The 26,115-nt window shown below is 34.5% G+C and overlaps 1 long non-coding RNA gene across 1 annotated transcript in view; it reads right to left on the reverse strand.

Annotated features, from left to right (window-relative positions):
- Positions 1-25,735, reverse strand: part of LOC125778778 (uncharacterized) — a 124,823-nt gene extending 99,088 nt beyond the window's left edge. The window contains exons 1-2 of the long non-coding RNA XR_007422912.1: positions 25,322-25,735; positions 11,320-11,700 (exon numbers count right to left, since the gene is read on the reverse strand). This is a non-coding gene — a long non-coding RNA (uncharacterized LOC125778778). The remainder of the gene's footprint in view (positions 1-11,319; positions 11,701-25,321) is intronic.
- Between the last annotated feature and the right edge of the window lie 380 nt (positions 25,736-26,115).

The following is a 26,115-nucleotide window of genomic DNA, read 5'->3' on the forward strand; positions in this document are numbered from 1 at the left end:
CACAAGTTTCGTACAAAGATGAATGCTTTTGCTCGTCTGCTTTGTGTGTCTTTAAATTAATTTCTCTATTTACATTTATACTGCGAAAACAAATGTTTTCATTACATTTGCGGCGAATCTTAAATTATAATTTTGTTTTTTGTTTTTGTTTAATGAACATGCGCTCATTTCATATGCACTCAATTATCTTTTTGGAGATTAATGAGAATGTGGGTCAAGCATTTCTACTGCAGTTGGCAGAGTATTGAGTTTAATTGGATTATGTTTTAATATTACTCATGCTAGGTGGTGTCTGCTCTACTTTTTGGAGGTCGTTCATGTGTTGCTAGAAAATAGTTGTTTTTCTTCTACCGTTTTATCCTTATTTTTCCTCTAATAATCTGAGCAATTTATTATGCTTCAGAGAAGTCCTGGCATAATTTGCGAAATAATTTGAGATACACATTATGGAACTGAGGCTAAAGAGGAGAAAATGAGATCCGCTCCCAAGAGAGTAGGTTCTGTGTGACTGGAATGGATTCTGTTTTTTTTCGAACAATGATTGCCAATTCGGTCTTATTACTTCAACAACAAGATAGAATGAGAATGAGATTAACTTCAGCTTCAGCATCGATTACGAAAATATTATATTCTTCTGGTTTTCAGAGTAGTTTACAATGTTTTGCACAGGCAATTTCTAATGTTTCATCGCTTCTCCAAAGACTGCTATCTCGGAAGGAACTACTGACCTAGAGAGGGCGGACAACGTTTTCTTTAGCCAGCAAAGAAGCTATTAAGAGTCTCAATATGGATGATTTGGTCTATTCTAATAGGGAAGATATTAAACTTGTTTAGTTAAAATTAACTTGCTCAGAGAATATTCCTTAGCAACCATCACTATTACATATTTGATTATATATATTCATTATTTCTATAAAAAATTTCTACCCAAAATAAGTGAAACACTACTAGAAAATTTCCCTCAGTTTGGGATTCGGATCACTCGACACTCGTATGTATTAAAAAATCTATGAAAATTGCATACAGCCGTATTTAGAAAGCTGAATAACTCGGGAAGTATTAATGATAGCGATTTTGACATCGGATCTTTTTTATAGCAAATACAATTTCCATTTGTCATTTCAATTTCTATGCGAAATTCTTGGAAAAATCGGGTTTAGAGCCCCGTACTATTTCGCCGGTGTGAGTAACGACTTTGTTGCACTGGGCACTTTTCTAGAATGAACAATTCTGAGAAATATGCGTCTAAAGTCAAAACGATGCCATAAAATAGCTCTGATTTGTAGGAATTTAAAGATAAAAACTCACGATTGTAGTGTATTTTCTATGGAAAATTTTTACAGGCCTTGGTCCAGTTCTTAATGTTAATATTAAGAGCTAAAATTTTAAGGGCATTTTTTCTGGGTTATTTTCAAGGAAATTTTGTGACGGGACTGAAAAAAATTAATAGTTCAATAAAAAAAAACACTCGAATGTCTCATATTAAGTTTGACGGAGCAGATATTTATTTTCTTAGTTGAATCTTTCAAATTAAACTTTTAAATTTTCATTCAAAATATTGGTTAAATATTTCATGTCATAATTTGCCCCCTTTGACCACAGTTTTCTTTGCCAACTCATACTAAAAGCACTTCTCTCGCCTCCGTTGCATAAACCAAATTTGTAGGGCTAAGTTTCCTGCCAGATTGCCACTTTGGGTCTGGTGATTGGTGTTGCCACTATTCAATCAATTTGCAATAATAGCACAAGCGTACTCGAAAATCTCAAGCACAATACGCAATACACGGCACACAAAGTGTGGTGTTAGGTGTGAGCCATAGGCGTGCTAAAAGCAAAAAGTGAATACTGTAAAGAAAAATTTTGGCAAAAAGGAAATATTGCCTACTTAACTCAATAAGTGAGTGTATTTATAACGCGACTTTTGTAACATTGTTCGCACATTTTTTTGCGGGTTTGAAAGCTTTGATGCAGCGCTTCGCCGAATGGCTAAGCCATTTACTCTGTCGCTGCTCAAATCAACTAGAAACCGAGAGGAGAGCAAACCACGAAGTAAAAATATACTAGAAAAATATTTTCCTGAAGAATATTTTTCTATATTTCCCGTATTTTGCAACATTTTTGACGATTTTTCTATATCTATAAACATACATATTTATGTTTTGTTTGTGTGTACCCGGCCGTAATATCGCTATGTTGCCACGGGGTTTCTTACTGGTTTCACCGCGTTTTTCGGCTACTTATGCCTCGCACTTTAATCGCAGTCAGTCATTGTGAAAAATCTAGCTCAGCGGGATTTTCAAAGCATACACACAGTGTTGTTGGAAGGCTGGTGAATGTGTACGCCGCACTTTCTCATACCCGGAAAAATATATATGTATATGTATGTATTGTATATACAGTTGTCGAAAGTGTTCCGAGTCAATTTCAGTTTCACTTCCAGCCTCAACAATGGCGCACAAGTTGTGGCACACACAATAATGGTGTATGCCTACATAGAGTGCTATTACAACTGCTGTATACAGTCACAAAACATATGCACATACACAAATAAGCGTGCATACAAACAATCACATATGCAAACATACACATATATACAAATCCACATAGAAATATATTCAGTGCCACAGCATATCTTCGTGACCCTTCACAGTTAAGCCTGAATGCGAGTGAGTGAGCGCTTCAAACTATTCAAGGACATCTTTTATGCCTTTTTCTGCTGTTTTATGCCTTTTTTAATGCTTACTTTTCGGCAAGAGCGTCAGCGGAAAATATGGCTGGTGAGGTGTGGAAAGTTTTTCAGTTTGTGCCTGTGTGCTTTTACAGAGCATTTTGAAGGAGGACCTACTCAGGCAATCAACTGAGCTTTAAATGATGTTTTGAGTGATTTGGTGCTAGCTCGGCGATATTAAATTTCTCACCATTTTAACTAGTAAAGTACTAGATATGTTAAAATTTGGAAACCCCTCCAAGATAACTATGCTATGTAGCTTGATATTTACCAAATGAATGAGGGTTATTTATATTTTAGCTCACTTAAAAGCTAATTATAACGAACAATTGACATTTTTTTAACTAGATCGAATTTTAAAGCCAACAAGCTCAGTTTGGTTAATAAGCAGACAACTTAATTATACTATAACAATTCATAGTTGCCACACGGATCAAATATGGAAAGAATTTTCACAGGAGAAGAGAGCTGTTATTCGAAGACTCAGTGGTGCCCTCTATTATGCAATATATTTTACACTTTTTTATCGGAAAGACCAGGACATTGTCAATACCTTTCCTTCATCCAAAAAATGCTAAGATGTATTCTTACTAAAGGGCTAATAGGGAACCGTGATTGGAGTTTTAGTATTCTTATCTCTATTGATCTAAAAGATTTTGGAGCATATGAAGGAAGCGCGATGGAGAGAATAAAAAAAACAGAGTATGAGAGGCACAGAAAAAGAGAGTTTGAAACAAAAAACTTAGTCAACTTTTGAACCTTACTTGATCGACTTATGGCTGGAGTGAACTGAAATTTGGATCACTCGCCAGTATACTAATCCTAAATGGCCGTCTAAATGAAATCACCATATCTTTTTAACAGAAAGATTTGGAGTATTTCAAAGTTTCGCTCGACAAAAATATTGATTTAAAAGTAAATATAACAACTCAAGACTTTTTAGAAGATGAAGTTCATACATTTACGGAAAGTATTCAAGGATCGGCTTGGGCAAGTACTTCTCTTCCGAAACAGAAAAACTTGTATGCTAAATATCCATCAGATATTTTAGATCTCAAAAATAAAAAGACAAAACTACGTTAAAATGGCAAATCATGCGATTTCCTTAATACAAAATATAACTAAACAATTTAACTAATCTTCGCGACAACCAATTAAAGTTGTTTACAAAACAAAACATTTCTAATCATATTGAGAAATTAACGCCAAACAAAAATATATATTAATCCCTTTGGAAAGCTCTATAAAATACTGAGAAAATATCAAAATATTATTGTCGAGTACACTCCTCAAAAAGCCAAACGGTTCCGGGGTTAAAAGCGACAAAGAAAAAGCTGAAGTTTTTTCAAAAAAACTAACTAAAGCGTTTAGTATTTTTGTATTCCGTGGTACTTTACCGCAGCTGTTAGCATCGCAACATGTTGGTGAAATCCTACCAGCAACAAATAAAGAAGTGAATAATATTTTAAACACTAGATTTAAACTAAAAAAGGTTCCCGGCTTTGACTTGGTGACTGTTGATGTACTAAAAAATGTAAGGCGTAAAGCATTAGCAAAGCTTACATCGATAATAAACACTTGCTTAAAACACAGATACGTTCCATTGTCATGGAAGCTTAATAAAATAATAGAATGGACACAGAAATGGCACATTACTTTAAACGAGTTGAAGTATATCCATAAACTAAAAAAACATATTGGGAATGAAGGAATCCCGTACCCAATCTCGGCGAAATATCTTGGTGTGACGATGGCTGCAAAATTGAAATGGAAGAAGCCAATACCTACATTTCATAACCCTCTAAGAAAATAACAAACATTATAATATTTAGTTTTTAAGCTAAGAGCTTTCAGATCTACCTTATAAATTGAGAAAAATATTGCTTGTTAGTTTTCACTAGCTGCAATTTGAATGAAATGTAAAGGCAAAACTTAAAAACAAAAAAAAAAAAATTTTAAACTAACTACAAATTTGTCCAAAAATCTTTCTACCGAAACAAAATCTGTAATAAATATTGAATAGCATAGCTAAACTTAGCAAATACTATATGTGCTTGTACTATATCTGAAGAAATATTCAAAAAACTTCAAAAAAATTTAATTTTCAGCTGAAAATTTGTTTCCTCAAACTTTAGCTTCGCATTTAGTTACTTAGATTAATACATTAATGACAACAAGCTCTGACTCCATGGCATGTATTTTTTATGCCGGAATTGGGTTTACGGGGTCCGGCACTCGTAACCAACTTCAGACCGTTCGCGCAGCTGTCGCACTGGAATCAGCTGTTTGTAAATTAGCTAAATGAGATTTCCGAGTATTGTTCACAAGTGTACAAAAGCGTTTTGCCAAAAGTGAACGCAAAAAAGTGATCAGCGATGGAATTCAAACGTAATAGTGTGATTGCTTTATATTTAGCTGGAAAATCACAGCCAGCAATTGTTCGTGAGCTTAAACACCTCAATGTGAATAAAGTTTTTGTTTATCGCACCATCACTCCTTACAATGATACTGGTAGCATCGCAAAACGCCATGGAGGTGGTCATCAAAAGACTGCAACGTCACGTGAGATGGTTCGGAAAGTGAAGAAGCGACTTGAGCGAAATCCACGACGAAGTGCCAATCAAATGGCTAAAGAACTGAAAATATCCGACCGCAGCATCCGACGCATATTGAAAAATGAGCTCAAGGTCAAGCCTTACAAGTTCCAAAAGGCCCATGATCTCACACCGAAGCAGCAACAAGTAAGACTTGAGAGAGCGAAGCAGTTGCTTCGCTTGGCCGAAAGCGGTCAAATTCCGAACATTGTGTTTTCTGACGAAAAAATTTTTCCAATTGAGCAATTCGTAAACTCTCAAAACGATAGGGTTTACTTGACCGACCGTTCATACGAGAATCTAAGTCATCGGTTGGCCACCAGGAGGTAGCACCCGCCACAAATAATGGCGCAGATGGGCGCCCTCCAATTGTTTTCATCGACCCTGGCGTCAAAGTAAATGTGACATATTATCGGGAAAGCGTGGCACCGTCTCACAAAGCGAAAGTGAACTAAGAATGGCTGAAAAACAACGTTCCGAACTTCATTACGACCACTCAATGGCTCTCGAATTCACCAGATGAGAATCCATTGGATTATTATCTCTGGGCCCATTGGAGAGCAAGGTCCGAAATAAAAAATACATTAGTCTCGAAATGCTGAAGAAAGCCATTGTCCGTGATTGGGCCAAAATACCGGCAAGTCACATTCGGGTAGCTTGGAATTCGTTTTTTGACCGTCTCCAGGCCATAGTTAAGGTAAAAGGTGGTCATATCGAGCATAAGTGAATTGGTCCTGAATTTATGATTATTTTGTACTTTAAAACAAATAAAAATAATTTTCCAAACCGAACTTATGGCTTTTTTATTTAGTTACACTTCGAGTACCCTGTAATACTTCAATTCACTGTTACCTGTTCTGAATGCTTACATGCGCTTTCTGAAGATTTTTGACTTTTTTATTTTTTCTACATACATATACATACAAATGCCATGTTTTGCATTGCTAAAGAAAATTTTCTTTTTTTTCCTTCCTTACAATTTTTTTCTCGCTAAAAAAGCTCCTTACATTATAAATGAAAATAATTTTTTTGTGGCAATGTTAAATATATTGTATTTCCTGTGCTTTCTTTGATTATTTATTAACCTCACTTCAGATATTTTATTTTTTGCTCTACTCGAATGATAACCCTTTTTGCTTATTCCGACCCTACTGGAGCCTACCGTTTTCTATTTTATTTCTTTTCGAAATGGCATACACACACTTGTAATATTGATACCCTGTAGGAAAATTTTTATAACTGTGAGATAATTTTGATAGTAGTGTAACTTGTATATATAAATGATCGTGATGACGAGTTGATTTGATTTATGCGTAACCTGCATGGATTATGGTCCAACGTAATCCTCCATTCTCCGAAAAACTTGTTTGAATGGGATTACAATAAAATATAATTACATCTGCAATACAAACTGATTAATTAAGTCCTTGTGTGGAAAACTTTTTCACTCGAAGAGATGTCTTCGTGAAATTTGACGCAGGTTATTGGCCAAGACAATGCTATATATTATAATACGAATATAGTGTTGAGATCGGATCATTATAGGATATAGCAAATTGACCGATTCAAGTTAAGATAAAGCTCTTTAAAACCTTTTTATAGTTATGTATTAATATAATATTATATATGCTTTAACTCTTCAGCTTTTTTTAAGAATCCGGCTAACTCTTGCAACACTTTCCTTCAGCAACCCACAGTTTTCATTTATTCGTTGCTTATTCCATTCTGCACTAACCCCTTTCACCACTTGAGTTTCTTCAAGCACTTCAATTTCTTCAATGTTTTGTGAGTAATAACAGACGTTTGGAAAATTGTTTTTCTTGAAGTTTAATTTTGCAAATTTTCTTCTTGGCCAACTGCTTGCCACGCCACCTTAAGGATGGTGATTTAGGCTTAGAAGCCGAGGGCAGCCCCACTGTGAATTAGTTAAGGGTTACATAACTTTGTGTACACATTTACATTCTTATATGGTGGTTGCTTGCCGCACACATATGCACTACAGAAAACTCCTGCCCGCATACCCGTACATACAACCGCCCTTCGGCAAGCTTGCCACATGCCCAGCATTGACTTTGACATTCTCGTTTCGTGCATAACTTCAAACTTTTCCCTGCTGTATTCCCACCAGTATAATGCACGCTTCTTTTAGGTAGCTGCATAGACTTGAGTATGTCGCACGGCAGGCTTGCATATGTGTGTGTGCGTATGTGGGCACCCATTTCCTTTTGGCACATTTACGTCATAATGGCATTTCCTAACATTCTCCCTTTTCGTTATGCTTGTTTAGCAAACACACACACTCATACTTGAACTCTTGGTGCTTTCTTTATTTTCGTCGAATGCTTCTTTGTTGCTTCCTTTGCTACATCTCACGCTCGCACTTTTTAGTCTGGTTTTCTTTCATTTCAACGCTTGCAATTAAATTTGGTTTTATTTGCTATGAAAATCTTTTGTTGCCGGTGATTTTTTCAGTTTATTTCGCTTTTGTTATAATCTTATTATTTCTTCAAATACTTCTAATCAATGCTTAGAAAAGACGAGTGAAATGGATAACAAATGGCAATAAATCGTTTCTATTGAAGTGAGCAACTGATTTCAATCTATATTTATATATGTATAAAGGGTGCTTCATTTAAAGGTTGTATAGGTTTAATGTATATTTATCCAAACCACTTTTCGTCTGTTGTTCCTTGCCATTGTGATCCCTTATGCCAAATTAATGTTTAGTCGTGGCACTTTATAGGTTTTCGGTTATTGGCGTTTTGTGGACTTGGCAGTGGTCCAATCACACCTATTTTGTGATACTTTGTAGCAACTTGTTGCAAGTGTATAAGAGATCATACAAGGTGTTTCACTTGTACACCCAAAAATGATCGAAATTCAGACACTAATTTGTACTTATCCTTCTTTACTTCATTCAATTTATAAATCTGTTGAGAATTACAAACTGGTGTGCTAAGTAAATAAAAATGTTTTCAGAAGGAAGTTTAGTAAGTAAAAAACGACAAATATGTTTACAGAGAATACTTTCCCTAATCGCCACCTCCTTTATCCTCTATTGTTATCTTTACAATTTCTCTCGTTTCGTGTTTATAATTCGATTTTGATTGAATATACCGCATTCTTGCCTCATCACTGGTCGCAAGTATACACACAAATATAATTCAAGACATATGTATTCACACTTCTATATTTATTTAGATTTTTGTATATAAAATATAATATATACATTATGTTCAGCGCAAAAGCTTTTCTCTTCTTACATTTCCATTACCTCTATGCAGAATAAAATCATATATTTTACGGCCTAGCAATGATATCTTACGAATTCTTCAATTCAATTCTTATATTGCAAAGGCTAACAGGGGTTGTTTGCACCCTCTCAGTGGCAAAGCACGGACATACTTTCATGCAACATGCGTTCTGTACCTTTGCGTGCGTCTTACACGAGCATACGAAGTTTTCCTCCCCAGCACTTCAATATTACATACATATACAAAGCCACGAGCGCCTTCGTTGTCTAAATTTTTCTTGCAAGCGCAACATTTCTTACCACTCCTTAATAACTCGGCTTTATTTCTCAGCCTTTCATTTTTATTTTATCCCTCTTTAAATCATTTGGTCTCGTGTCTTATTTCACCTAAGTCTCCCGCATCGTACACTAATCCTCATTTATAATTAATATTTCACCTTCATTTTGTGGGTTGTAACTCTTATTGTTGTTGTGTAAAAACAATAAATCAATCAGTAGCTGAAAAGAATGCAACATGTGCTCTTGATATCTAAATTCTTGTAAGTAAATATGTATGTAAGTGTATTTATTAAGAAGAAGGCTATATTTGTGTAATGTTAGCTATAAATGGCATCTGGAGTTCAGAAAGGGTGTTATATAAAAGAGCTCGAGTATAAAACGAAATTAAATGAAGGATTAAATGAAAATCGAAGGAGTGGGTTGAGGAATTTAAAGAAAATAATAATTAAATATTTAACGTTACTGTGGTAACTCACTCTCTCTGAGGTTTTGAAAAATGATAACGAAACATTATGGGTAATACTAATCGCATTTTCTACCTTCTACCACAGCATACTATATGTATGTATGTATACCTAATGATTAGCTTCCAAGAACGTCATTTTCATGAAATCAAACAATTTTCGATACATTTTTCTCCTTATTTCTTCAATTGCAATATCTATGAAAGAGAATCATGAAAACACTGAGTGCGCCTAATAAGGGAAACTAAAGTAATATCTACTTATTCAGCTTAGAGAGATCTAACGGCATCTTATTATAAAATTCCATGAATTTTCTCAAGCAGACCAAAAAACCAAACAATTCTATAGAAATTATAGAAACTTGCGGTTTTGAATGAAACACTCATAAAACACACTACCAACAGTGTCAAATGGTAGGGAGCAAACGTACGATATAAAAAACCAAGCTTAATTCAGATTTATCGGAATGCAAGCTAAAATTTTATTGATTCAATAGACGTGACTTTTTCAATAGCCTTTTTTTGACATAACACGCGGAAGGCGTGTCGGCTGTCATTTTATTTTTGTTCAGTATTTTTTTGCTTTTTCATCATAGAATGACTTATGTTTTACAAATCGTTCAACTTTATTACGAAAACTCACGTTCGGTAAAGAATGTGTTTAGCGTGCTTCGCTCAACTTATGGTCAACATAATCGGCCTACTTAGCATACTATACGCAACACCATCACCCATCTTGAGGCCCAACATTCATTATTGGATAATATTCCACCAAAAAGGCCACAACCGTTCGACGTACAAAACAGAGCTCGACTTTTCCATCGCTTCGTTCTATGACCCCTAGAAAAGTTCCGAGAAAATCCGACGTTTTCGAGTCAAATTTTGTTCAGCGATGAAGCCCATTTCTGGCTCCATGGGTATGTAAACAATATAAAATGATCATAACTGACTACTTGACACCTGAAATGGAAGCTCATGATCTCGGCGACATTTGATTTCAACAATACGGTGCCACTGCCTACATATGACATCAATCAATAGAATTATTTATAGAACACTTCGGTGAGCAGATAATTTCAATTTTTGACCACCAGGATGATAGGATATCACACCATTATACTTTTGCCGGTGAGGGTAAGTCCAAATCTATGCAGACAATTCCACTTCGATTCAGGCCTTGGAGCAAAACACCGCGCGTGTTGATCTCCAGTTACCAGTCGAAATGCTCGAACGAGTATCGGAAATTGGACTCAAGGGATGGACCATATGATACGTAACCACGGCCAACATTTAAAAGAGCAAATCTTCAAAAAATAAATCCCAAATTTTAATAAATAATTTAATGGGGACTAAATTTGAAGTTTCTGTGCTTTTCCTAAAAAAAAGTAGGGAACCTTGAAATAGATCACCCTTTAATAGGTACTAATTAAATGGTGGCTACCCAAAGTGTTAAATGGTAAAGAGAACAAAAACTAACAATACCTTCGATCCATCGGAAAACAACCGAAAATTTTATTATCTGGTAGGAGAAAGAAAAATAATAATTGAGGTTTGACATCTCTTAAACCCTGTGCGGAGGGAAGTTGCACTCTGTTTTGAAGACAATTATCATATATGAAATTAGTTATTGGCTATGGAATCTTTCTTTGAGTTTGGGACCTGTAGTATTACATCTCTTTAGGTACTTGTTGAAATTCTATTAAAAATACGTTATTTTGAATGAAATTCATGAAGGGAAAACGACTAGACTATACAAAGTAAAATCAAAAATTTGCAATTATTTAGAAATTAAAAAGTTACAGATCATATATGTTATAACATTTTTGGATCCCACTGATATAAGTCAGTATAAATGAGTAAGAAATTGCCATATGAGTCTTGTTCGAAATATATTTGTAAACACAATTTGAATTATAGTTGAAATACATAAAATATAGACTACTGTAAGTATTAAAAAATTTACAAGCATATGCAATATAGTAAATATAGTAAATGGACTCACCAAAATCGCTATTTGCTTGCTCCAAAACTTTTCAGACAGTTTTCATTGTTTCCTTTTTAATATTTTTCAGCACAAATCACTTATTTTTTGTTGTTCACAAATTATTAGCAGTATATACATATATCCAAGAAAGGTATCGTATTTTCGATCGAATTGAAATATGTAATTAATTGTAAACTTTGTTTTAATTTCACAAACACTTTTCACTTTATTTTCCTACACTTCTAGGTAGTTCGCTTGTGTATGTAATGTATATACTGTACCCATTAGCTTTTTATAGACTAATATATTTGTTTAATTCTCGCTATTTTTACAAAAAAAAATTTTGCAGCACACGCACAATAATGTAGCGGTGAAACGTTCAGCGACGCCGATAAAACGCTGAAATGAGAACAAGAAAAATTTCATTAGAATTTTGTGTTAAAGCAGGAATGACAATTAAGCATGGAGGAATGTTGCGTATACGACACGGTGTACATGGAACATATTTCGAATGTAAACAAATGCGTAACGAATTTGTAGAGCAATAAAATCTTTACGACAAAAGGTATGAGAAACCGTTATACACACAATTTTCTTCAGATATGTGAGTATAATTTTTATTTCTATGTATATACGCATATACATATGTATATTTAAGTGACAGTTGAAGTAGACAACTAATGCTTTAATGGTCGCGCAGAGCGTGGCATTCATTAAAAGAGAAGTGGTGCCAGTTTTTATTGTATTTATTTTTATTATTTACAATTATTTCATTTTTAATTTTTACAAATATTTTATTTTTAATATTTTTTATTTTTATTTTTGCTTAATTTTTACTATATTTTTCACAAACGTTTAATACTTATATTATATTTTAATTTTTTTTTTTTTAATTTTTTTACAGTTTTTTTAATTTTGATTTTTATTTATTTTTCTTCTTATCTGGCATCACCTTGCCACCATTTGCAGCATGTTCTGTACGCGAATTTTAGCTTTCACCCACAACTGCTTTCTTCCAACTTTTTTTGTTGCTTTCTCTCATTCCGTTTCTGCTTCGCTTGCAACACACCTGACGTCAGCAACAAAAAGGCAAAGTGTCGACGCAATGATGCGCGTGCGGCGCGTAATTGTGGCAGCAATCAAAACATTAACAGCAGCGCAATGACAAACAAACAAACAAATGGACAGACATGGGGAATAACAACAGCGCCAACAAAACAACAAACAGACAATAGCAACAACAACCAAGGACAAACACATGCGTGTGGCAACGCATAAATCATGTAGGGTACCACACATTTTTACGAGCTTTACCGAATGCAATGAAAGACAGTGAGTGATGAACGGCCAGAGCGGAGCAGCAATGAAAGAAATGGGGAGAATTGTTGGCAACACAGGTGAGTTGCGTGCGTTAGCAGCCATTACAACAACAGCAATATCAACAAGAGCTGCTTGGCTTTTGCCGCCGCCACTTGTGGTTGTTATTATAACGCTACTTATTGTTGTTATTACTTACTTGAGGAATGTTGTACGCTGGCAAATAAGTTGTGCTGTATTCATAAACAACAACAAGAACAACGGGAATAAGTATAAAGAAAAGCACAGCTACTGTACAGTGACATTTTATGTTTCAATTTGCAAATATACAGATTTTTTACGAGCTGATGCCTTTAGCCGAGCTGTAAACTGCGCATAATTATATACATACAACTAAACATACCTGCACACAAACATACACATTCTTCTTTAATTTACGTTATACATCAACATATAAATGTATATGTGTGTCGTTGGCTAACATCTCGAACGTCTGCCATGTTGTCTGGCAGTTCGCGCTCATCACTCTTCCCCGCAGCGTTTATTTTTTGCTCTCAAGTATGGCTGAGACGCATTCAGGTGCGTCTGCACTTAACAAAGGTACGTGGAAAAGTAAGCACAGTTGTTAATGTATTGCAGTTTATATTTTAAAACCCATGCTTTCATGGGTCCATAGGGATTTTTAGGAAGGTCTTTTCCATAAATAATTTTAAAATACTCAAAAATTATGGCCATAAAATTTTTTTTAAACTATTTTTATCATTTTTATAAACAAAAATTATGTTCATATGTAAAATTTATTATTTATTACTCGGCAAACTCTGTATTAGTTATGTTAAGTAAATCATAAGTGGTTTAACCAAGAAAAATTTCGACAAAAGTCTTTTGCTGCTCAAAGAGTGTGTATACAAATGGAAAACAGTCGAGTAAAAGTCGTAAAAATAATAATAACTTTTTTCTCTATACTAATTTGCTATGATCAAAGACTGATATAAAAATACGAAGCTATTAAAATATATTACCTTTAGAAGAGACATTCAAAGGTCAGTTTTGATGACGGAAAAACTCATGGACGCGAAAGTAATAATAATATAATTTTATAATTTGCGTAAAAACAAAGAACATATCCCGGTTTCTATGCGGCTGTGTTTCACCTAACTTGCTTTTGTCTCGTTTTCTCTCTATATCTATTATTTGTATAATTGAGCTTTCAAGACTTTCTGGTTCTTAATGTAAAGCTCTGTGTAAAATCGATTTTTGCTTAAGGAATGTTGATCTTTAAAAATTTATTTGTCGTAAATCCTAGGTTAGGTTAGGTAAGATGGCCTGTTAAAAGTCCCACAACTATCTCTAGCGATCGATCTTGGGTCAAAAGGCTTTTGCAACAGCGCAATGGTGGCCCAGCGCTGGTCAAGCTTTTGCGGAACCCAGCTATCTAGTAATACAAAAAGATACGGGAGCACCAATCCGCGGCCATTCTACCGATAGCAGTTCTAGGGTGCCCTTTTTGCTAACTAATCAGCTTTACAGTTTCCTGAGATTCCGCTGTGGCTGGCACCTGTACCTGCCTAATCAAAAAAGTACTCAATGCTCTGAACGCACTGTTAATGAGTTCAAGGCTAGTATCGTCGTTCTGATATCTGCGTGGATGGTCACTTCTCTGAAGAAGGCTCCACTCCGGACCAACTAGCTTAATGGCTGCAACCGCGGCCTAGAAAACACAGCAATAGTCAGGAAATCTGAAGATGGAGTTGATAGAGAGCTCCTGCCAGTAAGCCTCACTAATCACCTTCTCATCAAGCTTTGACTCATCCATAAAGAAGCTCACTACCTCTCTCCTCCAACGCCTTCTTCCCATTCGCAACTCCCTCGCGGGTATATGGGCAGAGATAGAGCCACCAGAGCTCAGTTTGGCGACTCCATGATCCAAGTGATCCGCTACGAAATCAAAGTGAGTGAGGACTTCCGAATGTTCAAACAAATGTCTTCTAGGAACTCAGATTGTCCGAGTCTGATAGAAACTTTCGCAGCCGACGATGTCTACGGGCAATATGTGATGTCTACGGGCGCAAGTGATATTTGGAGTTGACCTTAATACGCCGAAGAACATATCGCTCATTTGCTGCAAGACCGGCATAAGTCAAAAAAATCGATTCTCCAGAAAACGCGTTTAAAGTTTTCAACTGACTACAACCTTACACGGTGACTCCAACCTTACACCTCTTCTCAAGCGGAGCATATAAGAGGTATTCATATTAATTTTTCACTCAACATGAAGTATGATATAACAAACAATTCTGCATCATTAACTTAAAAATCACGTTTTTTGATTTATGCCGGTCTTGCAGCAAATGAGCGATATGGAAACGAGAACAGAATCCATAGTTCAAAAATAAACTATCAACGCATTTCTTCAAAACTTTGAAAAAAAAAAAAACAATTAGAAATAGAGCACTCTGAAAAATGCGGTTCGGTTCACCAGTCTTCTGTTCACTAAACAGGTGTATGTGCTGTGGTACAAATTTTAATATTTGGAAAATAAGAAAACCAAGTTATCCAGTCAAACTCAATACAAAAAAATGTGAGGAATGTGGAATATTATATCAGAGATGATACCGATTTATTTGATTTAAATCAGTTGTTTGTTTGATTCGCTACTTTTCAAAGTTTGCGCATCAATAACAGCCATTATGTGGATGCTTCAATAAAGAGGTACTGTATTAACAAGTATTACTGTATTATTCCTTTTTGTTTGATTTACTCACTACAATTTGGGGATTCGAAGGCAATTACTATAACTAACCGGTAGCAGCTTTTTCTGTACTTCATTGGTTAAATCTAAGTTTAGCAACATTGTCTCGAAAATTTTTCTTTAAAAATTATAAACTTTATATTAGAATTAAGAGGACAAAGACCAATCGAACCAATAAGCGTCACGAGGACAGAAACGGTTAATAATTATCCTCGAATAATCACTATATTACTCTACCAAACTTTCAGCTTGTTTAAAAAATCGTAGTCTACAAACTGTTCAGTTCAGACGCTTGTACTTTTTGCCAACATAACGTCACATCCGAGAAGTTATTTTTTGGAAACTTAGGAAAATAATTAGTTAGGCTCATTTATATATATTAAGGCTGTTTCTTTAGCGCGCTACGTAATTAGCTCGACATAATTATTTTAATTTTATGAGATATCTCACAACATGGCTCTTTAGCTCCTAAATATGCTCAGAGAGATATCACTTAAGGAATATCTTAATTTCATTGTGCCGTCATCTCTCATTTTTGTTCATGCAACAAACATTTCTGCCTAATTTCCGAAAATTTTCGTCAACAAATGTTTATTGGGTTCAACTTTAACCCCCATACAATTTGACGCCAGACAGATGTTGCCACTTTGCGTGAATGCATGCGTTGTTGCCGTTGTTGACGCACAACAGCGACATACCTATCTAACTCAACCAAAAACCCTCAGCAATGATGCTTGTTTGATTTTAGCTTTGCAGCAGTTGCCGCTAACGTTGCAAGAATACGCCATTTACAAACATACAAATGAGCGCGCCACTCAGTGGGGCGTTCTGGGGGAAGCACTAGTCCAATAGGATGAAAAAATATCAAAACAGGGAAAAAGGAACGGTGTGGAAAGTAGTAAATATGGAGAATAAAGCAGACGTAGAAGAACAAAGAGAAGGACAACTGTGTTGAGACGACGACGATGACGTCGGCGGAGAAAAATGACACTTCAAATGTGTTGCAGCACGGGCGCGCAAAAACAGTGTGGCAAACGAGACAGCAAAAACAAAAATAACAACACTGAAAACAACAACAAGTAAGTAGCTACAAAACACAGCAGCAACACAACAACAACAGGTTGCACGCAACCAGTCAACAGCAGTCGGTCGATGGCAAGCATAAGCATCATAGCTTATGCCACTGCGTTTGATGAAGATGAAGAGCCAGACCGTCTGCGTTCGAGTCGAGTCGTCCTGCAGTCTGCGACTGACTGACTTTTCATTTATAAATTTATATGTACATATGTATTTTCGTAAGTATTGATGTGTACTCCTGTTTCGGGCTCTCTACACGTGTCTGCAGCATTAGATGTGCGTATCTAACGCCAAATAAATGATGTTGTGTATGTATGTGTGACTGGCGAGGTGTTTGTCCCTGCTTCGTGAGGGTTGTTTATGGCGCTTGGACGCGCTTGACTGGATTCTGGGTTGACGATTGAAGTTTTACATAAATAACAGCAGCAATAGTAAGCAGCAATCAAAATATACCAACAACAGCAACAATATTATACCCAATAAGCATAAGATTGCAAACCGAAAAATTCTGCAAAATTATTATTAACAGCATGAATGGCCTCAGGGATAGTTGTTTTTATTGGATCAGCGAGAAGAGGCTTTTATAAATATTGTTCGTTCAAATGGTTTCAACAGATTGGATTAGGTTCAAAGTCGATCTTATTACATGGGCCAATAAGAATTTCACTCGGACAACTTCGAACACCAGTCTGTTGTGAGATCTAAAACTTTTATATATTGATCATAAAAACCCTCATAAATGGACAAAGCGCTTTGGACCTGTCACAAATTTATTGAAACGGCTATTATTAGTTCCTCGTTCTAACAAGGTATAACTCCCCAGTTTCTTCAGCCTCAGTCTTGCAAAAGTCGTATAATAGAGGAGAATGTGTCTGTCTGTTAGCACCTCACTTTCTCCCATGCAATTTACAATTTGCGTCCGTCAACAGTTTCAGCCTAACCGCATAAGAACGCCTATGATTTCGGCATGAAGAACTTTGCTAAGGACTAGTGGTACAATATATCTTCAGCTTTTCTTTTTAAACCAAAAAAATCTCGCAGTTGTTCAAGAGTTATTCATCGGCCACCGTCTGCTACGAAAGCGGGGTTCATAGTTCGAATGCTAGAATGCAAGAGGATAACGTAGATCCAATTCGGAAGATTTAAAGCAGGTTTTGCCTCCACGCGGTCCTGGGTATGGCTTAATGACCCGCGCAGTTCAAGCTCTTTGACTGCTACGGAAGCTTGAAGGTAGTTAGTTTCCAACACGACAAAAGTTTTTCCTTCAATTGATATGTTCAAAAATTATCATGTACCAGCCTACACTTCACATAGCAATAAACGCCAACTTGTAATCTGAACTGACTCCAATTTATGACTATAAAATTATGTCGGAATGTCATCTACTGTTCTATCAACACTATGAAATCGTACAAGATCGTATCTGAAGAGACGAAATACTAGAATATATCAGACGTTTTCAGGAGTTCAAACCATCGTATCGTGAGAATGGAAACTGTGTACGAAATCAGACCTGCAGTACAATATCTATAGAGCCTTCCAAGTAGATGTCCGCATAATTTTATTAAGCTCTTTCGATTTCAGATCACGTTTAAGAACAAAAAGTATTATTCAGATGTGAGAAATCAGCCAATAATGAAGATATATATTTTCTGGTTAAAAATTATTTGAAAAAATTAGACGTGGACCATAACAAAGAACGGATTTTTTTCAGACTTTGAACCCTTTTATCTGGATATCTTAAAAGAGGCTTATATGATATTGTTACATTTAATGTTTCAAACGAGTTCCTAGGTGTTACATGTAATTTCTTAAAGGAATTCCTATAAGTTCTCTCCAGATAGACCATCCAGATAAATACCACCGGGAGTGGAGAGCCGAAGATCCTGAGTTTACATCATTAACTGACTTAGACTCGCTACTTTAATCTCGTGCAGTATTGTTGACTGGGTGTACTATATAATCTGGTATAATAACAACAAATCAGCATCATCGGTAGCAGCATGTGCAGGAACACATCAAATGTTACATAAATAATAGCAAAAATGTCAATAGCACTAGTGTAATGGCTGTAAGTACAGCAACAAGAGTAACAACAGCAATAACAACAAATAAACAGTTGCTCGTAATGCCAAATAAGGCCACCCTTGGTCCGTCAGACGTCCAGCCCGCTAGCCTGCCAGACAAACTCAATTAGACAGCTGGGACTGCAGTACCAACAGCGGCGTTGGTTGCAGCAGCAACAACCACACAACAACAATTTAAGCCCCATGTTGTGGCTGTTGCGAGTGAAATTTCGTCGGGGGCAATAGCTCGGATATTTGTAATACGTCAACTGTGAGTCTTATTTCTTCGCTTTTGGTTTTATTCTAAGCGGTTTTTTGTTTATTTTTCTTATTTTTTGTGGTGCTTCGACCGGAACTGCAATTGGACGATATTGGAAAATGTCATGTGACACATGTGAAAAGGCAAATAAATAAATAAATGTATATTTTGGGGAGTGAATTTTGCAGAAGGTGATGATTTTCTGTGCATTCTATTAAAGCGGCGCTTTTTTATAAAGTTCGTGAATATTAAAGAAGTTGGTTGGGAAAAAAGATAACAAGAATGTATTTGCCTCAACTTGTGTGCTATTTTCTAGTATTTGGCTTCGAGAATTCAGATAGAGATAGAATTTCATGTAATCAACTTCTACCTAATATAAAATAAAAATCCGTTTCGTCAAAGGATTGGTATTAAATAAGCGGTTAGAAAAAGAATGAAAGAGCTCAGTTAAAATTAGGACTAAGTTTTAACAGTAACTAATACTTTGATGGATGGCTTAAGACTCAAGAACCTATGCTTACGGGTAATGTTTTACTATTTGTGTCTTCATCTCTGGAGCAATATTCATAAATTTTCTAACAGATCCACCCTAAAATATAAAGTATGAGAGTGGCCGACAGAAATATGAGATGAATTGGGTTCTCAAGTTTTGGCCGTGAGGTAGAAATACATAACTGTCACTTGGTTTGATGACAGATTTAACCTCAAGTTAGATAATGCTTTGAGTGAATAGCTTTATGCATCTTAACTGCGAGCTTTCAGATCTCGCATGTAAATAATTTTAGGAGATTTTCGGTATACGACGAAAGCGAAGTACTCTTGCAGAACAGAGGCGACGTATTTTGTGACCGATATTTTAGCTGAAATTTTCATATTATGTCGTTTATGTAGAAAAGATTTATGGAAGTTAACAAAACGAATATTAAATAAAAAAATATGCTCAAGAACTGAGAAAAATATCGTATTCAAATTAAAATCAAGGAATCTAGCATTCTCTTAGTATTAAAATTAAGAATAGCTGTTTAACCTAACAGTATTTTTTAAATGAGAAAATGAAACTTGACAGTTTAGAGTTGCTTTAGATTAAAAAATACACAGAGTATAAAAAATTAATACTAATATTTGCAAAATCTTACAATTGCTCGAGCGGAATTTAAATAGTTATCTTTAAAGACTGCTTTCTCCCACTATAACTTTGATATATTTATTTATATTTTCACTTCGAAATACGACAGTATCTTTATTTCCTTAACTGTACTCTAAATCATGAATTCTTCTCTGCAACTTCACAGCTCAATTATGAAAAAGAATTCACATAACTATGGACTTGAAGGAGTTAACTCGTTTAACGCCAGTCATTTTACAGCTATCAGACACATTAAAGAAAAATCTCACAACTTGACGCCAAATTATCTGAGCAATGTCTGCTATGTAAAAGAAGCAGCAAGAAAATAAAGCGAAAAAATTGTATTAATAAAAAGCCACAACTTCAAAATAATCTCAGAATTACGGAAGACGCTGCTTACGTCTGCATGTGTGTGTATGCATACACTATTTCCTTTTTTGACTGTTTGTACTACACGTTTTTCACAATGAACGGCAAAAATGCCAGACAAACAGAGAGTAAAGCTGTTGAAGAAATAGAGAGTGAAACTCTCGCGTAAATGTTAACTGTCTACCTTTTTGTGCTTTTTGTTGCACCAACAACTTATGTGGAATGCTTTTTTGCGAGCAAGAAAATGCCATTTCTTTGTGGCCTTTAACTGCAGCAATGAATGACTGTAGACGAAAATGAGAAAAAAGTCAGTCGTAATAACAAAAAAAAAACATGCGAAAAAGCGACAATAAAATGCCGACAGTAATGTAAGGCCACTTTACTACGATGGATGTAGGTGCACGACTGCAGCAACAACGTCACAGTGTCAGTGACGACAGCGGCGGCAACGTCGACGCTAGCCAGCACTGTGTGGTCTGCAGGTGTCTAGACATTGCAAAAAGGGCAAACCGATGCAGGCGGACACATATCATGGCGCAGACATGAGTGTGCATTCGTTGTGCATTTGTGTGCATGTGCGTACATGCATTGAAAGGAGGTTGTCGCAGCCAACAGCGTCGTCACATATTGTCGCTGTAATGATGCGGTGTCGGCTGCAATGAAATGCAGCCACCTTCGCTGTTCTGTTGGACAGCAAGGCACGCGCTCTCTTTAGTGCGCTGCTTTGAGCTGAAGCCTCTTACATATCTGCCATTTTTGTTTTGCTTTTTCAAGCAATTGATATTTACTTATGTACTTTGATTACTTACATACAAATATTGGTATATATTTATTTATTTTTCTCACTTCTTCAGAAACTTTATGTGCTTTGCTTTTTCAAGTAGTTTGCTTTGCAAAAGCTTCGCGCTTGCATGCGGGCAGCGCTGCTATGGCTACTTATGCTCCCAATTTGTATGTAAGTACTACATTTTTTGAAGCATTTTAGTGACTTTCTTAGACATTGTGGTCCTTTGGGGTTCTATTTTTATCAGTTTTACATTAACTTTAATGTTTGGTATATGTGTGTGCCTGGGAAGTTTAATGGGATTTCTTAAGCTCAGTTAAGACGAAGTGATTCATTTCGCAGAGTGGCATTATCAATTATACATACATACATAAGTAAATACATATGTACATATGTATGTATGATCTAGATGCTTATGTTCATATAAAAATGTATGTACATATGTATGTATGAAAAATGTTAGCAAACCGAATGATAGTGAATATGATAACTATAATTTGGAAACAGGTTTTTATTATTATAATAGCATAATTCTTTTTTAGAAAAATGGTAATATAAATATTATTATACAGCTAATGTAAGGACGGCATATTTATTAATAATCAATCAATCGTTATTTCAAATCTAAAATCTATTCAACTAATATTTATGTATATAATAAAATTTTGAGGATTTGTAGCTGTATCAAAGAGAGAAATTATTTGAAAACACTGAGCGACCCATTTAATGAGGAGCTGCATAAAATATAACGCTGAGCTCCAAAGAATTATCTCAAGTCCTTTTATTTCTGATATTTCCTAGAAGCTTCGTGATAATAAATCGCTATTGAAAATTAATTTTTAGACACTCAGCCTGTTTTAAAACAAGAAAATCTAAATAAATGCGGTAAAAATTATGAAATGTCATTTTATTACCCGAAAAATATTTCAGTCATAAAAATAAAGTATTTGTTACACAGTGTGATTTTTATTTGGAAACCTTTTAAATTTAAAATATTTATTCTTCAAATGCCAAATTTTTCTATAATACATACTTATTTATATATTTCTACGGCCTAATTTGTCCTTATTTCACTGTTAGCGTAAGCTATCTCAGTTGCCAAAAGGAGGAGCAGTAGCGGAGCCCCTCTGTTGACAGCAGTATAAATTTACAATACAATTAAAATTAATTGTGATTTCTTATAGAAAAGAGAGTGGAAGGAAAAAAATTTAAGTTATTTGTTCAATTTTAATTTAAGTTTGCATACTGATAGCGGAATTTATGTATAAGTTTAATATTTTTATGCAATTCACACTTTTATTCTCACTACTTAACCACGCATTGACATTGACTCTTAGATAAAAACAAAACTGCAAAAGGTACAATGCAAAAATTTAGCGGCACACCAACCACCGGCATGCTAACAAGCGCTGCAGCTGCGTCACGACGTCACCGTTTTTGTAACGGAGCCTGCAGTTGCGTATTTTTTACAGCCTTCACACTTTAGCTTTGAGCTACACTATTATTTTATTTATTTGTTTAACTATTTATGTATATTTTTGCAATATTTCTACATCACTTCTTAATCACTTGTTTGTTTATTTACTTTTTTGCAATCTTAACTTTTTCTTTGCACTCACAAAATATAAAAACACACGCGCACAAAGAAATTCACACTGCACTTATTGTCAGTGCCGCTCTGCGCTCAGTTCACCTCAGTTCTAAGTCAATTACTCAATTGTGTCTCGCTCTCTGTTTGTTCGATAACGTTGCTCATTGTTGCTATTTGCTTTTTGTTGCTTTTATTTATTATTTTTTTTTTGTTTTTGAAATAATTTATTTTTGTTTAATATTGCTTGTTTATTTTCGCAAATTTTATTAGCACTTTCGCGTTCTCAATTGAGTTGTAAATTTTTATGCCGCATTTCTCATTCATTATAATTTTGTTTGTACGCATTGAATGCTCAAAAATTTATTGATTTATTTCGCCGTTGTTGGTTTGCTCTGTCGCTAGCGCTGTTAACGTCACTGCTGCAGTCGCCTTTCACTGCATAACAGTGCAGCCGGTGGTGGTTTGTTGACAAATGCGTTGGAATGCAAATAAGCATATAAAATTTTATGATTTATTTAATAAAGTATTATTATACATATTTATATGTATGTATGCGATTTTGGATTTTTACTTTTTTTGAAATTACTGTTTAGTACTGTAGTGTTTTTAACATTATTATTATTATTAAATTTAAACAGTATTTTATAATTCAATTATTGTTAACTAAAATTTATTATTTTTAATATTGTCGTAGTTTCCAATATTAGTTTAGCTTTATTTATTTAGTTAAGAGTGATTATTAAAAAGTTATGTACACACACTATATCCTATTATTCATAACATATTTTCTTTTTAAATTTTTATTAATTTATTTTTGTGATTTTAATGCTTGAATTTAATTTTGTTTGGCTTTTGAAAGGTATTAAAAGTATGCAATTTCATTAAAAAAAATATATATAATTTGCGAAAATTAACTTTTTATTAATTGTATATGCGATCTTCTTCTTTTAGATAAGAACTGTATTACTGTTTATACTCGTATTACACACTTTTAGCAAATTTTATTTTTTATCAGAGTTTTCGTATATTGGCCACATAAGCTCTATGAGTATTAATTACTCTTTTATATAATTTATTGGAATTGATTCAGGCTTAAAATACTTACTCGCTATTTATGTGTTGGAAAACAATATTTATCTATATCGAACTGTTCCGTTAGAATTTCTAATTTAAGTCAATATATTTAATTCATCCATTCGTAATATATTTTTCGTGTTGTTTTAAAACTAATAATTTTTTTTTCGAAAAGAAAAATAAATATGTAATAATTTTGTCGATAAAATAAAAAAAGTGTATCCAAAATTTAAAAAAAAATGATTTATGTAATATAGTTCTAATAGTAAAAGAACGAATATGTTCATCAAATATTTGGGCTTAATGGTGCATAAACCATCAGCAGAAGTCAAAATGGAAAACTAATATTAATGGAAAAGCATGTAAAGAAAATAAACTAAATGTAAAAAAAGGCAATTAAAATTATTTTTTTTTATTCCAAAAATTTAATTGTATCAGTTAGATTTTCTATTAACAAACTAAAATAGAAACTACTAAAAACTATTTCGAAGCACTCTCTATAAGTTTTTTTTATTTATTTTTATTGATTTAAAGCTTAAACACTGAAAAAAATTTACCATCTTCCCAATTACGTTGTTCATAGGTTTTAAAATCATTTTATGTAATGACAAATATTTCTAATTTCAATTTTAATAAGAGCTCAATTCTTATTTAAAATAGTTTTTCTTATATAAAGAAATTTCTACTATAAAAAACAAAAACAAATTGACTAAAAAAAAAACAATTTAAAAAAAAATTGTATGTAAAATTAAAAATTTTTTCAAAATATTTCAAAATTACATTTTGAATATTAATAAAAATAAACAATATCTAATAAGCTGAAAGATTAAATCTGGTTTAAAACAAGATTTTTGTATAAATTGTTGAAAGGAATTTTTCAAGTTCTTTCTAAATAACATTTTCAATTTTTTAATAGAATGAGAGATTTTATTTTTGGATTTTTATGTACAAATATTATTTATAGATTTTATAAATAAAATACAAAAATTAAAAAAATTGTCAAGAATATGTTGTGTATTTTCTTAATTCAAATTTCAAAAAAAAAAATAATAAAAATTAAAAAATTAAACATTATGCAAAATAATCTAAATAAAATATGAAATGAAAATGAAAAAAGTTAATAAATAATCTAAAATTAAAAATTATAATTTCAAAAATGATTTTTAATTTTTTCGAAATGACAACTGTGTTGCGTGAAATTCATGTTTTGAAATTCAGCATTTATTTTGAAATCCCTTGTTATGAACACAACGCCTTATTTAATTTTTTTAATGTTACACGAATTTTATGGAAAAAAATTCAAATTTTCTTTTCATGACACCAACTGACCAAACGACCGTTAACACGTTATTTAGTAACTTTGCAAAGCGCCAAACACGCTGGCGTCGCTGTTATCCGCAGCCAACTGATTTATTACTTTGACTGCGCGCGACTCAAATACGCTCAGCGCTGGCACGAAGCTTGCGACGCGGCTGCAAATTAACGCAGCCAGCAGCAACTGCTTTTGGAGCTACTGAATGGAGGCGCACACAAGCACGCACACACACTCACGCAATATGTATAATATTTATGTATGTATATATAGAGATATGTAGATACACATACTTGTACACTACCGTTATTCCGCCACCGCGTTTCGTCAATTTTCCTCCACAATAAATTATACAGCGCCTGCTTTTCCTGCAGCTTTAACTGCGGTGTCTTCCTGTTTTTTCGTTTATTTATGTTTTACCGTTTTTTCACTATATTTACGCCGTGGCGCTTTGCTGTCGCTCACACTGCTCTGACCGCCATTGAATATCCATTAATTCATAGATTTACCGTTTGCCGTTCCAAGATTCGAAGTTGAGACGCGCTCGCGCTAGCTTAACCGTTCGTTTCCATCAGCGTACTGGATGTTCAGACTGAATATTTCGCAGTCGTTACCGTTATTGGCATACGGAACACTTGCGTCCGCGCAATGAGGGTTGATTTCCGCTGCAAAATAACTAGCTATAAGCTAAGCTCTTCCTTGAGCCTCCACCACCCATCACCCGCGCACTCATTTTTCGGCCTCCCGTTTGTTATAAACAACCACTAAACACGCTCATTTCCTCGTATGCTGCGTTTGTTGTATTGTTGTTGTGTTTTTTTTTTATTTGGCGGAACGCTGCGACATCATGGCACGCGCTCACACGCCGATTGGCATTGCAAAAACAAAGCACTAAAAAACAAAGAAAGTAATTTCATTTACAACAACAACAAGCGTCGTGTGCAAACAAACAAATCGTAAATTTCTCATTTGAGAAATGAGCGCGCGACTGCGTCGTAAAGGCGCCAACGCTCTGTGCGCTCTGGGTTGTTCACTCTCTTCGTATTGTTTGTTTTGTATATTATTTGCAAATTCGCTTTTGGTGTTT

Source organism: Bactrocera dorsalis, chromosome 5 (genome assembly GCF_023373825.1).
Source record: "Bactrocera dorsalis isolate Fly_Bdor chromosome 5, ASM2337382v1, whole genome shotgun sequence".
NCBI classification, from domain to species: Eukaryota; Metazoa; Arthropoda; class Insecta; order Diptera; family Tephritidae; genus Bactrocera; species Bactrocera dorsalis.